This window comes from Setaria italica, chromosome IV (genome assembly GCF_000263155.2).
Source record: "Setaria italica strain Yugu1 chromosome IV, Setaria_italica_v2.0, whole genome shotgun sequence".
Taxonomy (NCBI): domain Eukaryota; kingdom Viridiplantae; phylum Streptophyta; class Magnoliopsida; order Poales; family Poaceae; genus Setaria; species Setaria italica.
The window spans coordinates 28074532-28089997 of NC_028453.1; positions in this window are offsets into that span (position 1 = coordinate 28074532).

Sequence of the window (15466 nt, forward strand, 5' to 3'; positions counted from 1 at the left end):
TATTTCCCACATTTCGCGGAGCCTTGCCGACCTTCGTGGTTGTGGTGATGCTTCTCTTGCCATGGGTATCTCAACTTGTTCTGCTACGTTAGCATCACTCATTGATTCTTGCCCGATTGGCTCATCTTGAACTTCTTCAAGATGCACTGTCTTTCCACTCTTTTCTCCTTTGAGAAACTCTTTCTCTAGGAAAACCCCATTCCGAGCGACAAACACTTTGCCTTCTGATCGGTTATAGAAATAATATCCCAAAGTTTCCTTTGGATATCCCACGAAAATGCACTTATCCGACTTGGGTGTGATCTTGTCCGACTGAAGTCGCTTGACAAACACTTCACATCCCCAAATCTTTAGAAAAGACAAACTAGGAACCTTTCCAGTCCATATCTCATATGGTGTCTTAACTACGGATTTAGATGGTACCCTATTAAGTGTGAAAGCTGCTGTTTCTAGAGCGTATCCCCAAAATGACAACAGTAGGTCCGACTTGCTCATCATTGATTGAACCATGTCTAACAAAGTTCGATTACGTCGCTCGGACACACCGTTTCTCTGAGGTGTTCCAGGCGGCGTAAGTTGTGGAACAATTCCGCAACTCTTTAGATGATTGCTAAACTCGTGGCTCAAATACTCGCCTCCACGATCAGATCGTAAGGCCTTAATTTTCTTGCCACGCTGATTTTCAACTTCATTCTGAAATTTTCTTGAACTTTTCAAAGGTTTCAGACTTGTGCCTCATCAAGTAGACATAGCCATATCTACTAAAATCATCAGTGAAAGTTATGAAGTATTGGAATCCTCCTCTAGCCGTCGTGCTCATTGGTCCGCATACATCACTACGTATGAGTTCCAACAAGTCTACTGCTCTCTCAGGAAATCCTATGAAAGGCGTCTTGGTCATCTTGCCTAGCAAGCAAGCCTCACATGTCTCGTATGATTCAAAATCAAACGAAGTTAGAAGTCCATCAGAATGGAGCTTCTTCATGCGCTTATCACTTATATGACCCAAACGACAATGCCACAAGTAGGTAGGACTCAAATCATTAGGCTGAGGCCTTTTAGCACTTACATTACAGACAGGTGAACCATCAAGATTTAAAACAAATAATCCATTCACAATGGGTACAAAAGCCATAAACATATTATTCTTAGAGATCACACAACCATTGTTTTCACTCGCAAATGAATAACCATCCTTCATCAAGCATGAAGGAGACAAAATGTTTCGACTTAAACTAGGAACAAAATAACAATTATTCAACTCCATAATAAATCCTGACGGGAGGTGGAGTTGCATCGTCCCGACGGTCAAAGCAGCAACTCTTGCATTATTGCCCACGCGGAAATCAACTTCTCCTCTTTCCACGCTTCTACTTCTTATCATTCCCTGCATCGAATTGCAAATATGAGCAACCGATCCGGTATCAAATACCCAAGAATTAATAATTGTATCAGCGAGAAATATGTTGTCTATAACATTAACAACAAGCGTACCTGAGGTAGAAGTACTCTTACTTCCGCCATTCTTCAACGAAGCTAGGTACTGCTTGCAGTTTCTTTTCCAGTGACCAAGTTCATGACAGTAAAAGCACTCTTTGTCTGGAGCAGGTCCAGGTCCAGGTCCAGCTTTAACCTTGGGCGCTGGGTTTGGCTTGGACGTTCCAGCCTTGCCCTTCTTCTTCCAAGAATTGCCCTTCTTCTTAAAGCTAGGCTTGTTCTATACAACCATCGCATGGCTGGTACTAGCGCTTTTCTTGATGTCTACCTCTGCTGTCTTGAGCATACCACATAGTTCATTCAAACCCTTCTCCGTCCCATGCATATGGTAGTTCGAGATGAAGTTCCCATAGCTAGGCGGAAGAGATGAAAGAATAAAGTCAGTGGCCAACTCTTTGCCCATTGGGAAGCCCAGCTTCTCCAATCGCTGAGTGTAACCAACCATCTTGATTACATGTGGTCCTACTGCTGCGCCTTCTGCTAACTTGCACTCCAGAAAGGCTTTGGACACATTGAACCTTTCGGTCCTAGCCTGTGTCTGGAACATGTCCTTGAGCGCCACGATCATATCGTGTGCCTCATGATTTGTTTCGAACTGCATCTGCAGCTCGGGTTCCATGCAAGCAAGCATAAGGCAGCTTACCTCAAGATTAGCATCAAATGCCTTCTTGTAAGCAGCCTTAACGGCAGCAGATGCATCATCAGCAGGTACTGGTGGTAGTGGGGTGTCTAGAACATCTTCCTTTTTATCGGCCCTGAGAACAATTCTCAGGTTACGGATCCAATCCGAGTACTTTGTTCCATTCAACTTGTCCTTCTCAAGGACTGAACGCAAAGCAAACGATGTGGTGGTGTTGCTAGGTGCCATTTAATCTACAACAAAAGTAATGCAAAATGCACTAAGACAAACGTATCCATGATAGAGAAAATTACATTAAACTATTTTAACAGAATCTACTCCCACTAAAATCAATATCCCTCTATTAAAACTTAGTGATTCAGGATCCACAACTAACAAGTCTACTAGTGAGCTTTAGCATCACCACTAGTAAACGAGGTAGATCGGTAAGCAACTTTTGCTAATCATATCACATATGACTCCTGTTGTTGGGTGACATCTCGATGTCTCGGCGCCCAACCTTTATGCCCCAAGGTCCTTAACCGTTAAGATAACCTTGTTAAGCAAACCAACGCTTATGCGTGTAAGTGTCCGACACAAACCCGTCTAGTCAAGGAAAACTAGTGGTACCCTAATTTCATAGACCCACCACTAATTGTACAAGACATGGGACGGTGCAAGTTTTAGTTGGGAGGGCATACTAACTTAAACTTTGTGAGGGATCGTTCTACTTCTAACATCACAGCATGCAGAAAGTAAAACATAAACAGAATAGCATTCACACAGCTGTGATACAGTATGGCCCGTTTTCATATGGTGATCTCCATCTCCATAGAACCTGTTCACCATGGTGATCTCCATCTCCATGTTCCATGTGCGCCATCCTCCTGGTGATGAGTCCTCCAAGAACTAGAGCATGCTATTACACCTAATAGCTAGTTAAGAATCTAGTAATGAAGATTACATAGTTGCTTGGATCATCACAGATTGGTACGCAGACCATTAAATACAATAAAGTGACAACACATATGGCTCGTGCCGTGTTGCCGTACGCGCGACACGCAGGTCACGAATGAGTTACACACATGCATCACATACACAAGGGGGCCATACTGATCACAAGATACATACATACATCCTGCAAAATAGAGTTAGGCGTCCTAACGTTCCAAACTTCGGAGGCCCGAAACTCCATCTTCCAAGCCGAATTTGGGAAATCTAATTTCGCCGAAAACGGCGAAGCGGTTGAATTTTATGTGTAACTTTTTCTGTAGATCAATTTTCATATAAAATTCGCCCCAATCCGAGATCGTACCGAAAGTTACGGCTGATTTACCGAAGCATACGCATACGGCAAAAATCCCGACCCCGACAGTAGATCTCATCTACTATTGCACATCTAATGCGCTTGGCGTATGACCTTGGATCTCGATTCGACCAATCATATTGATCTTCGCTCACTGCAACTGGATTTACGTGTATCACTTAACTCCGATGGCGGAAACCGACCGGTAGGAGTATGTCGTTACACTACCATTGCAGCAAGGGCATGAAACCAGGACATAGATCAAACAGAAAACTCGCATATCTCCATATGCATACATCCCGAATCCAAAACTAAGCAGCTACGGTTCTGATACCACTGTTGGGATACGAGGTAGGCTACACTAGCGGAATTCAAAATTCTACCGCGTATAACTAGGAAGAACTGCCGTATAAGAATCACGGGATTACCACTCGACGCACTACTGGTGCGGAAGATGTAGATATGCGTCGATGCAGTGAAGACGATCACGTAGTCGTACGTAGTCGATCAACGCCCAGCAGCTCCTCAGCAGCTCGTCAACGTGCAGCAAGATCGCCTCCGATGCCGCGGCTCGTCGGTGGCTCGTCGGCGGCTCGTCCAAGTGCTGCAGGCGCAACACCTCCAAGGTATCCACACGTGCAGGGAGGAAGTGTCGCAAGCCGGACTGCTAGATCCACGAGTTGCAACAGGCGAGGGCGTGGGAGGCGCGGCAGGTGTGTTTCGCCAAAAAGGTGTAAACCCTAGGGCGCCCCCACCCCTCTATTTATAGAGGTTCCTGACGGGCCTCTGGATCCGAGGCCCATTAGTACTTCTAAACCTAATCCAACTCAGATCTGATCCGAATTGGGCTTCCAGCCCCTTAAGTGTGTGACCCTATAGGTTTGGATACGTATAGACATGGCCCAAGTACTCCTACTCGGCCCAATAGTCGGTAGCGGCCTCTAGCAAGACGTGCCAACTCCTATACGCACACGAAGATCATATCAGACGAACCATCACAACATAATATACATGCTATTCCCTTTGCCTCATGATATTTGGTCTAGCTTCAAGCCGACCGCTCTTTCTCGATCCCTTTGTAGGTTAACTCTTAACCGTACGTAGCATGGCCATGCATTTTCGGATCCGATCACTCGAGGGGCCCAGAGATATCACTCTCAATCAGAGAGGGGCAAATCCTATCTTGATTGACCATGTCTCATAGCATGCTTCTTGACAAACCCAAAAACTACCTTTATAACTACCCTGTTACGGCGTAGCGTTTGATAGCCCCTAAGTAGGTCGATCCACATCTAGAATACATGCGACAATCTCAAGTCTAAGGACAAAGCGTATATGTTGTTTTAAAGAGAGAACTACTTCTCGTGTTGGGTCAGTCCTAACACATGTCTCCACATGTGTCCACATTATTAGTTCAACATCTCCATGTCCATGACTTGTGAAACATAGTCATCAACTAATACATGTGCTAGTCTAATATTCATGTGTGTCCTCACATGAACTCCGACTAGGGACAACTTTAGAATAACCATACAAGTAAAGAGTTTCACATACAATTCACATAATTGCAAATCAATTTAAGTAGCCTTTAATGGATATTCAATGAACACAATATACAAATCATGGATACAAATGGAATATCATCATCTCTATGATTGCCTCTAGGGCATACCTCCAACAGGGTAGTGTCTGTTGACGGCAGTTAGCACACCAATTTGTGAACCACAAGCGCACGGATTAGTTGTAGCTCTTCCATCGGAGTACTCCCCCAAGGTTTATCAATCCGTGGAACTTATAGCACAAGATCTATTTCAACTAGCATTGTTAGTATAAACTAGGTGTTGATAAGTGATTCAAATCCAATCTACTAAGCATGTATAGACAAAAAATAGATAGAGCAAAGGTAACCAATCTAGAGCAACCTAGACTATGTATATGTTGTAATTCTGAGCATAGATAGCAAAGCAACATTGATATGATCTTAGTAAAAAGCATCTTTTTTAATCTACACCTCCGGTCCGGCTCCCAAAACACCCCATCTTACACAAGAAAGATCCTATCATGATCACCTCTATCAGTGCTAGCAGGTTAAGGGCACGATCAAATGAACATGTCATACTCATCGGTTGATCAGGCATGCAAATCCGGTCACCATGACCAATAGAATACCCTAAGCAATCTATCATTGATTCATAGATTGAAAAGCAAGCAAACCCGAAAGAGTATAAAACCATCGAAGGAGATATTTGGATCGCTAGGAACATGAACACATCTATTGCTTCACCATGAATGATTGTACATCACAAGATCACCACCAGGATCCTACCTTGATCTTGATGACTCCTAGCTCTAGAACTCTGGCGTGATCTTCCTCGCAGGGTGATCACGATGGCTAGGGCTTAGCTATGCTAATCCCTAGACAATTGTATGGCCCTCGTCTTTCCAAAGTGGTGTCCCTCAAGCTCCTTCTGCTTCTCTGCTGCTTCATGTCGAGGATGTCATTTTGGATATGGGGCTTGGTGGATTTTGGGGTATTTATAGTCTGGAGAGTGCGTGGCAAAAATTGGAAGGCGAGGGGGCGAAGGAAACCCCCTGGGCCGATCGGCCTGGATGGGTCCAGGCCGATTGGCCTGGGCCTTTCCTTTGGCCCCTCACGTCCTGCTTCGTTCCCAAGTCATTTCAGGTGCTTTGGAATCTTCTTTTTACTTGCATGTGGGACTAGCACAATGATAGCTTCGGGATGAGATTGATCTTTGGTAACTTTTCAAATCTCCTCTTGATCCTAATTAATCCCGAACTGATCCTTGCATTCACAAACTTAGCCCTTAAGTTATCTTGGAGGATTGCTTGCCAAAAATGAGCTCGAGATGGGGCTAGGATACCCTGAGCTGATCGGCCTAGGCCCCTGTAGGCTGATCGGCCTAGGCTCTTCCTGGGCCCGCTGGCCTTCATCTTTGTATGGTCTGTTGCTTGTTTTAGCCTTTATCCAAAAATGTACCTTTAGGTTCAATTTTCTACAAAAATAGAATATCCTCCAAAATATGTTGCACATGTGAAAATGACTGGTTTATTACGTGTGATCAATAGTTTTGGTATTAAATTCATGTCATTATTGAAGATAAACAGGGGTAAAAGTGTGCAATAATGAGTGTCAACAGTGTCCTCTTGCCAATCTTTCGTTCAGCGATGAACCCATCGTGTGGTTCTTCCAATCCAAGTGGGAGAAATTTTTTTCTTTTTGTGATTGCAAGGACCCCACTACTAGAAAACTAAGCATTCATCCCGAGGCTCAGCACCGGTTACATTTTTGCCCGGTACTAATGTGAGCATTAGTACCAAGCCTAACGGCTAGTTCCATAGGGTAGCCCCGTGAGGCCCTTTAGTACCGATTGGGTACTAAAGGGTGCACATTAGCACGGGTTGATGTCCCAACCCGGTACTAGTGTGCCACCCTCCTCCTTTAGTACTGGTTGATGCCCCAACCCGGTACTAATGTGCCACCCCCCCCTTTAGTACCGTGTGGGAGCACCAACTGATACTAATGTGGACCCTTTTGTACCAGTTGGTGTCCCCAACCAATACTAAATTTCAACCTATAAGTCCACCTCCTTCTTCCTCCTACCCGAGCCATTCACCACAGCTCGAGCTTCACCCTATCCATGGCGCCATAGGAGAGGTGCTACTGGATTAAAGACCATTTCTTGGGGATTTCACTCATTCAAGTGTTCTAAGGTTACAAACTTCATCCTCATTGATACATGGTTAATATACTAAGTTTTATGCTATAGAACTAGAGTAACTTGTGATTTTTAGAATAAGGTACAATGGAGAAAATTTTCATTTATATGAATATGTTATTTAGAGCTCATATTTGTGATTTTTAGAATAAGCTACAAATTTTTTGGATGCTATATTTCGTATTAGTCAAAGATATTGATATGTGGTTAGAGAAATAATTTCATAGTTTAGTATTTTTCAAATATGAGTTAAATATATTATGGAAAATCATATAGATACTAAGATGAAATAGAGGTACGTAATTAGTCATTTTTAGAATAAGCTACAATGGAGAATTTTTTCATTTGTATGTTATGTTTGAGCTACTAGTTCGGTACTCCTCTCCGATCCGGCGTACAAATACGCACCACCCCAGTAACGCGCTCCAGGCCACAAGCTTTTGCATCTCCGAGCTCTCAGCCCTCCAACACTTCCCCCACAAAGCTCTATCCCCCAGCTATCTTTTACAACGCATTCCTTTGACGTATTGTAGAAAGTCACTACCGTCGTTAGACCAAAGCCAGCCTATGATATGTGACATCGACATTTCAGTTTGTTGTAGTGTATCATATTGTTTGGGTTTGAAATTTAAATTTTTATATTTCTATCTAAACTTTCAGCAACATTTCAGTTTAATGGTATTTGTTTTCATGTTTGTTATCTTTCATTTATAATTGTATGAATGATCAGAATATCTTTGGTTCGGTAATATTTTGTAGATGGATCGGCAATGGATGTACAACGCAGACAAACGTTCCATAGAGTACATTAATGTCTTGCGTGGTTTTCTAGATAAGTGAATCCAACAAACCGCCGTCCAGTTTCATTTGTTGTCCATGCATAAATTGAAAAAATGAGAAGGATTACTCATCCAGAAAGACTATTCATGCTCACATATACAATTCTGGATTTATGCCTAACTATTTTTTTTGGACCAAGCATGGGGAAAGAGGAGTTGTGATGGATGATGATGATGAAGAAGACAACATTCCTGCCTGGATTCAAGGAGGTGCCTTTGTAGATGCTCCAATGGGCGAGGCTGAAGAAGAGATGGGCGAGACAGAAGCTCCTATCGATGATCTAGGTCAGGTGTTGTGAGATGCAAAGGAAAACTCCGAAAATGTGAAGGAGTCAAAAAAGTTCGAGCATATGTTAGATGATCATTAGAAATTTTTGTACCCAGATTGCAAATAGGAGCATAAAAAGTTGGGTACCACACTGGAAATGCTGCAATGGAAGGCAAAAAATGGAGTTTCTGACAAGGGTTTTGATGAGTTAATGAAAATCATGAAGTACATCCTTCCCGAGGGAAACAAATTGCCATCCTCAACGTACAAAGAAAAAAAAGCTTGTTTGCCCTCTGGGTTGAGGTACAAAAGATACATGCATGTCCTAATGACTGTATTGTCTATCGCGGTGAGGAATACGAGAAATTGGAGGCTTGTCCTGTGTGCGAAGCGATGTGTTATAAGATCAGAAGAGATGACCCTGGTGATGTTGAGGGGCAGGCCATCAAGAACAAAGTTTCTGTGAAGGTAATGTGGTATTTTCCTATAGTACCATGGTTGAAGCGTATGTTCAGAAACAAGGCACATGCAAAGTTGATGTGTTGGCATAAAGAAGAACGGAAGCAAGATGAAATGATCAGACACCCCGCTAATGGGTCCCAGTGGAGAACAGTTGATACAGAATTTCTTGAGTTTGAAAATGATGCAAGGAACATACGGTTTGGTTTAAGTACAGATGGATTCAATCCATTCGGTGAGTTCAGTAGTGGTCATAGCACTTGGCCTATAACCTTATGTATGTTCAAACTTCCGCCTTGGATGTGCATGAAGTGGAAGTTCATTATGATGCCGGTAATTATCCAAGGCCCAAAACAACCTAGCAATGACATTGGTGTTTACCTAAGACCGTTGGTTGATGAACTTCTACTGTTATGGATGGAAGAAGGTGTAGTGTGTGGGATGAGGACAAAAATGAGACTTTTAATGTACGAGCATTGTGGTTTGTAACTGTTGGCGCTGAAAATCGGCCGATGACCCTCAGCGTCGGACACACGATCCGGGAGAATCTGCTTAACTCCTATTCGGGTTATTGCCCTGGTGCGGTTCGTGTGGCGTGGCAGTCAATCTTACCTGTTGATTGACAAGGAAAGAAAAGTATTAAATTCTAGGAGCTTTGATCGGCTAAAGTTCCGATCTGTCTTGAAAAGCGTATCAGCAAATCGGCCGATTTACTGTAGAGATGACCGGCTATAGAACAACCGATGATCACATAGCGATTGTAAAGAAACAACTAGAGCAATTTAAACAACACTACAGATGCAACACTTCAAACAGATCTAATCAGCTATATGACAATAAATAAGAATAACAGTAATGAAGTTGATTATTCGAATCTCAAGCTGGATAACTGGTGATAAAACTAGAGCAATAGATAAAACATATAATTCTAGTTAATATCGACTACCAATCGGCTAGCCTCTATCAATTCCCTCTGCCAGTCGGCCGAAACACTTGTGGTGGAACACATCGGCTCAACTCAACTAAAGCACGGTTAAGTCACTTAACACGTGAATCTCATGCCTTAATCAAGTTAACTCGACGGTCTGTCGGATTTCATCCGATTTAACCACTTAACAGGACCGAGTTAGCATAGCTCATACGAAGGTGAGTGGTTCCAGAGAATACAATAGATCCATAATTAGTTCAACAATTCATTACACACTGGTTTGAAATCAGAGTTTTTCAAGGTTCGAAAAACAACTAAAGTTAAAATATAGCGGAAGCTAGCGCCGGGGGTCGGATGTCCCTGATGAGGCCAAACAGGACATCAGTGATCCCACTCCTCACCGTCCGAGGAAGGATCCCACTCGACCGTCCACCCAGGAGGAAGCTGGGGCGGCCAAGTGCCAACAGCAGCACGCTCGGAAGTTTCAACTTCACCTGAAAAGAGATGCCACGACAAGGCTGAGCTTCTAAGCTCAACAAGACTTAACCGACCGGTGGGAAAAACTACTCCACCACTTCTAGACATGCAAGGCTCTTTGGTTGAGGGGTTTTGTTTGCCAAAAGCGTCTATGTTAGGTCCTTACTTTCAAAGTTTCAGCTCAGATTCTAAGTTCATTAACCAGTCTATATTGGCAACTTATACTAAACAAGCATAGACCCAAACATTATGTGTATAAACTCAACAGCAAGTTCATGTCATCATCAGATTCCTTCTTTACTCAGTGTAGCATAGCGATCAAGCAGTCTCAAATTGTAAGAGGCAGACGAATCAATTCGAGTTCCTTAACCATGCCTGGCGAACCTAACCTCACGACATCCACGCACCACCGAGGGTCGCTTCCTGTGTCGACCGTCCCCATCAATTCCCTAACCCGTGTCGGGCCCACTTCCCTTGGTGCAAGGTTCCACAGACCCGGCCTCTGCCATTTTGTGACCACACTTGCCACCACATGCTACCGCAGGGGAAAGTCCATTCCAGAGACAGTGGATCGAATTGCTCACGTCCAGGTTCAATCAGGTAATAGGCTTCCCCATCCCATAATGGGTATGAGATTAGTACTTTGAAACACTTGATCATGAACACCACCACTGTCGGGCCTTAAACAGATTCAAGTAAACAGACGGGGCGATCAGCTGACCACCAAAAGAGTTCACCAAGCCCTGCCCCATCCATCATCCTTATAGTTGTAACCAGTAGGAGAACAACCAACTCCTATAACTCGCAAGTGACAGGAAATCACTTGACTTTTACCAAGTTCTATTGAGCATGACAACTACGCGAACTCAACGAACTAGTGTTCAGATCAAGGGAACTAGTTCATGCATCTATGGTTTCAAACAACTCCTATACGTAAATGCGCATACATATGAAGGAAGGCATGCGCAAGTTTAGAAAGTTGAGTTCATGCTCCGAGGCTTGCCTTCGAGCGGGGTGGAGGCAAACTGGTCCTCAGCGGTTTCTACTTCAGCTCCGTCGGTCGGCAGCTCAGCGACTGCTCTGTCTTCTGGCGCCGGATGCAGTTCGTAGGTGCCGTCGGCGAGATTTAGCTCTACACAAATGCAATGCAGAAGTTAGCACTTAGACGGTTGTTTCAACAACACTTGCACGTTCAGCTTAGACACTTGTAGCAAAGCTACAGGAAAGGCGAATGAGTCCAGCTTCAGTTGGTGGAGCACAGGATAAAAGGGTCGAATGGGGAGAAACTTATGAGCTGACCCTTAGACTTTAAGGAATAACTGTACCGGGGTCTTCAGACTTAACACAGAGAAGTCCCCGAATTTTTTTACACAGATACCCTTGGATCAAAGAAAAAGATACAGCCGAGCCCTTGGGCGAAGCGGATAAGGGTCGGCGAAACAGGCAGGGTCGGGCGAGACGGAAAAAAGGGTCGGGCGAACCAGACAGGGTCGCAGTTTGCCTTTAGGCCTATTGGTGAAGTCTTGGGGTCGGGAAGGAACAGACTTAGGTGGAAAGACTTGGATGGTGGCGAGGTTTGACGGTGCTCCGGCGGCGGCGGTGCTTCTTGTGGACAACAAGCAAGCTCTAGCACCATGCGGAGGATCAGGCGGCTGGTGGGTTGGGGAGAAGCGGGTTTGAGCGGAGAGGGGAACTTATCAAGAGCTTTAGCGGCAGTGCTCAAGTGCGAGCAGAGTAGGGCGTGGCGAAATAGGGATGGCGAAGGAAACTCCGGTGGGGGCTCTGGTACTCCTCTTTATAGCTGCGTGGAAGAGAGAGAGTTGAGTAGCGCGAAGATCGGGAAGAAAAGGATGGAGTGCGCTACCTTGGCGGCGATTGAGCGGTGATGGGCGGCGAAGCAGAGCTTCGGGGACAGGGTCTTTGGCCATTGGGCATTGGAGACAAGGCCGGCGCAGGCGCGGTTTTGCCGGGATTAAGAGTTGGCGAAGGCGAGCAGGGTCTGGTCGCGTCAAGCGGCGGATTGTGGGCGGCGACTTAACTAGCATGTGACAGGAAGGAAGGCACTACAAGCGAGGTGACAGGGCGAGCGAGCGCAAAACAGCGGCTTGCCGGGGCACATCACTGGTGAGGCGGAAAAAGGAGTTGTCCCTGCCGGAGCCATGGTTGGCGGGGGCGGTATCGTCATGGAACGCGCTCGTGGGCGGTGCGACTGTGGAGAGGCGGAAAAGCCGGAAAGCATCGGGGCGCGCGGCCGGGGATTGGGGCGAGGTGATGGGTGCGGGATGTGAGACGGTCTGGCGTGGCAGCGGCAAAACTTCTGCCACGGCGGCGATAGGGCGCCTTGGCGCGACCGGCGAGGGTGCGAGCGAGACAAGGCAAGGCAGAAAGGGCTGCAGGGGCATCCGCTGCAATTAGGAGGATGGCGCGTTGATCTATCTTGTCACGGTCGGCGACTGGGCCAGGCGGCGCGCGTCGGAGAGATCGAGCCACGCGGCGGGGAAGCTCTGAAGTGGGGCGCACACTGGCTCTGGCGCGTTTGACTCAAGAAAACCAGGGATCTAGTTGTGGGTCCACCACTCCGTCTCCGGTTCTCCCACAGCTCTAAGATTTTGGAGCAGCACTGCCTCGGGACTTAGAGAAGAGCTGCCATTTGCCGGTTGGCGTGGTTTTAGGGGTCGGACCGGTGGAACTGAAGATTAGGATTAGCCTTGAGATTAACTAGGCTGGTTAACCAGGGTCGTTACAGCCTACCCCCCTTAAAAAGAATCTCATCCTGAGATTCGGGTGTAAGGGTAACCAGTGGGGGTGTGCGGTCCTTACCTTCTTGGTTGAAAAGAAAACCTCTGAAGTGCTTGTTCAGATACTCCTCTATTTCCTAGGTTGCTTCTTCCTCCGTGTGGTTGCTCCATAGTATCTTGTACATTTTCACAACTTGTCGTCGGGTGTGTCTTTCTTTACGGTCGAGGACTTTGGCTGGGTACTCGGCATAAGTCAGGTCGGGATCAATTTGAAGTTGCTCCTGTTCCAAGACCTCAATTGGGACTTGGACACATTTCTTCAGTTGGGATACATGGAAAACATCATGAATGGCCGAAAGCTGTTTTGGTAGTTGGATCCGATAAGCAACAGGTCCACATAGTTCCACAATCTCATAAGGACCAATGTAACGGGGAGCCAATTTTCCCTTTACTCCAAACTGTTGCACTCCTTTGGTCGGGGAGACTCAAAGATATACGTGATCACCAATGTCAAACCGGAGGGGTCTCCTTCTCCTATCGGAGTAACTCTTTTATCGAGATTAGGCTGCCTTGAGGTTTGCCTGAATCACCCTAACTTGTGCTTCGGCTTCTACTACTAGATCAGGACCATAGGTTTGTCTTTCTCCAACCTGTGACCAACTCAACGGTGTCCGACATCTCCGACCATATAAAGCTTCAAACGGTGCCATCTTCAAGCTAGTCTGGTAGCTATTGTTATAGGAGAATTCTGCCAAGGGTAAGCACTTATCCCAATTCTAGTCATAATGGATGACACAAGCTCGTAGCATGTCTTCAAGGATCTGATTTACTCTCTCAGTCTGGTCATCGGTTTGCGGGTGATAGGTCGAGCTACGAATGAGTTTGGTGCCAAGTGATGCTTGTAGCTGTTCCCAAAAACACGTTACAAACTGAACACCTCGATCAAATATGATCGTCCTAGGCACACCGTGCAGAGAAACAATGCGGTCAAGATGCAGCTCTGCATATTTCTTGGCCGGGTAGGTGGTGTGAACCGGAAGAAAGTGGGCAGACTTGGTAAGGCGATCCACGATAACCCAAATGGAGTCATGTCGCTGCGGCGTAGGGGGTAGTCGAACAATGAAATCCATACTGATGTCTTCCCATTTCCATGATGGGATAGGTAACGGTTGCAGGGTACCTGCTACCTTCGAATGGCTGACCTTGACACGTTGGCAGGTGTCACATTCCGAGACATAGCGTGCAATTTCTGGCTTCATTCTATTCCACCAAAAAGTTTGATGGAGATCATGATACATCTTACTACTGCCAGGATGGATTGAGAACTTGGAGAGATGAGCTTCATCTAGGAGTTGCTTCTTAAGAGCGGGGTTGGATGGGATAACCAGTCGGTTCCCATAGTACACTCTCCCATTCTCATCCTGTCGGAATTGTTTATACCCCTCATCCCTCTGTGCAATCTTCCTTTTAATTTGCCTTATTCCCTCGTCCTCTAGCTGCGCTGACCCAATGTAGTCCTCCAGAACAGACTTAAGGGAGATATGACCGAGGGTTCCATGGGAAACAATTTCCAAACTAAGCTTTCCCATCTCATTACATAGGGTCTCTGTGAAGTTGGTTGCCGTCAAGCAATTGCAATGGGTCTTGCGGCTAAGAGCATCTGCCACTACGTTGGCTTTGCCGGGTGATAATGTACTTCCAAATCATAGTCCTTGATCAACTCTAGCCATCTTCTTTGTCGCATGTTGAGGTCGGCTTGATTAAAGATGTACTTGAGGCTCTTGTGGTCGGTGTAGATGTTGCAGTGGGTGCCCATCAGATAGTGTCTCCATATCTTTAAGGCATGAATCACTGCTGCTAACTCAAGATCATGGGTCGGGTTGTTTAGCTCATGAGGTTGCAACGCTCATGAGGCATAGGCAATGACTCGGTTGTGTTGCATAAGAACACACCCAAGTCCAGTGCCAGAGGCATCACAGTATACGTCAAACGACCTGGAAGGGTCGGGGTGAGCTAAAACTGGGGCAGAAGTCAGCAGGTGTTTCAAGGTGTGGAAAGCTTCTTCGCACTTGTGGCTCCACACAAACTTGACTTCCTTTCTCAATAGCTCGGTCATCGGCTTAGCTATCTTTGAGAAATCCGGAATGAAACACCGATAGTAGCCTACTAGTCCAAGAAAATTGCAGATTTGCTGAACTGATGTGGGTGACTTCCAGTCCATGACCTCCTGTACCTTGCTGGGGTCCACTGCTATGCCGTTCTGAGAGATTGTATGTCTCAAGAACTTGACACTCTCCAACCAGAATTCACACTTGGAGAACTTGGCATAAAGCTGATGATCCCTCAACCGTTGAAGAACTACATGAAGATGCTCGGCATGTTTTTCTTCGTTCTTCGAGTATACCAGAATATCATCAATGAACACCACCACGAACTTGTCCAGCTCGGGCATGAACACTGAATTCATGAGATACATGAAATAAGCGGGTGCATTGGTGAGTCCAAAGGACATAACCAGGTACTCGTAGAGTCCATATCTTGTGGAGAAAGCAGTTTTGGGAATGTCACAAGGTCGGATCTTGATTTGGTGATAACCGG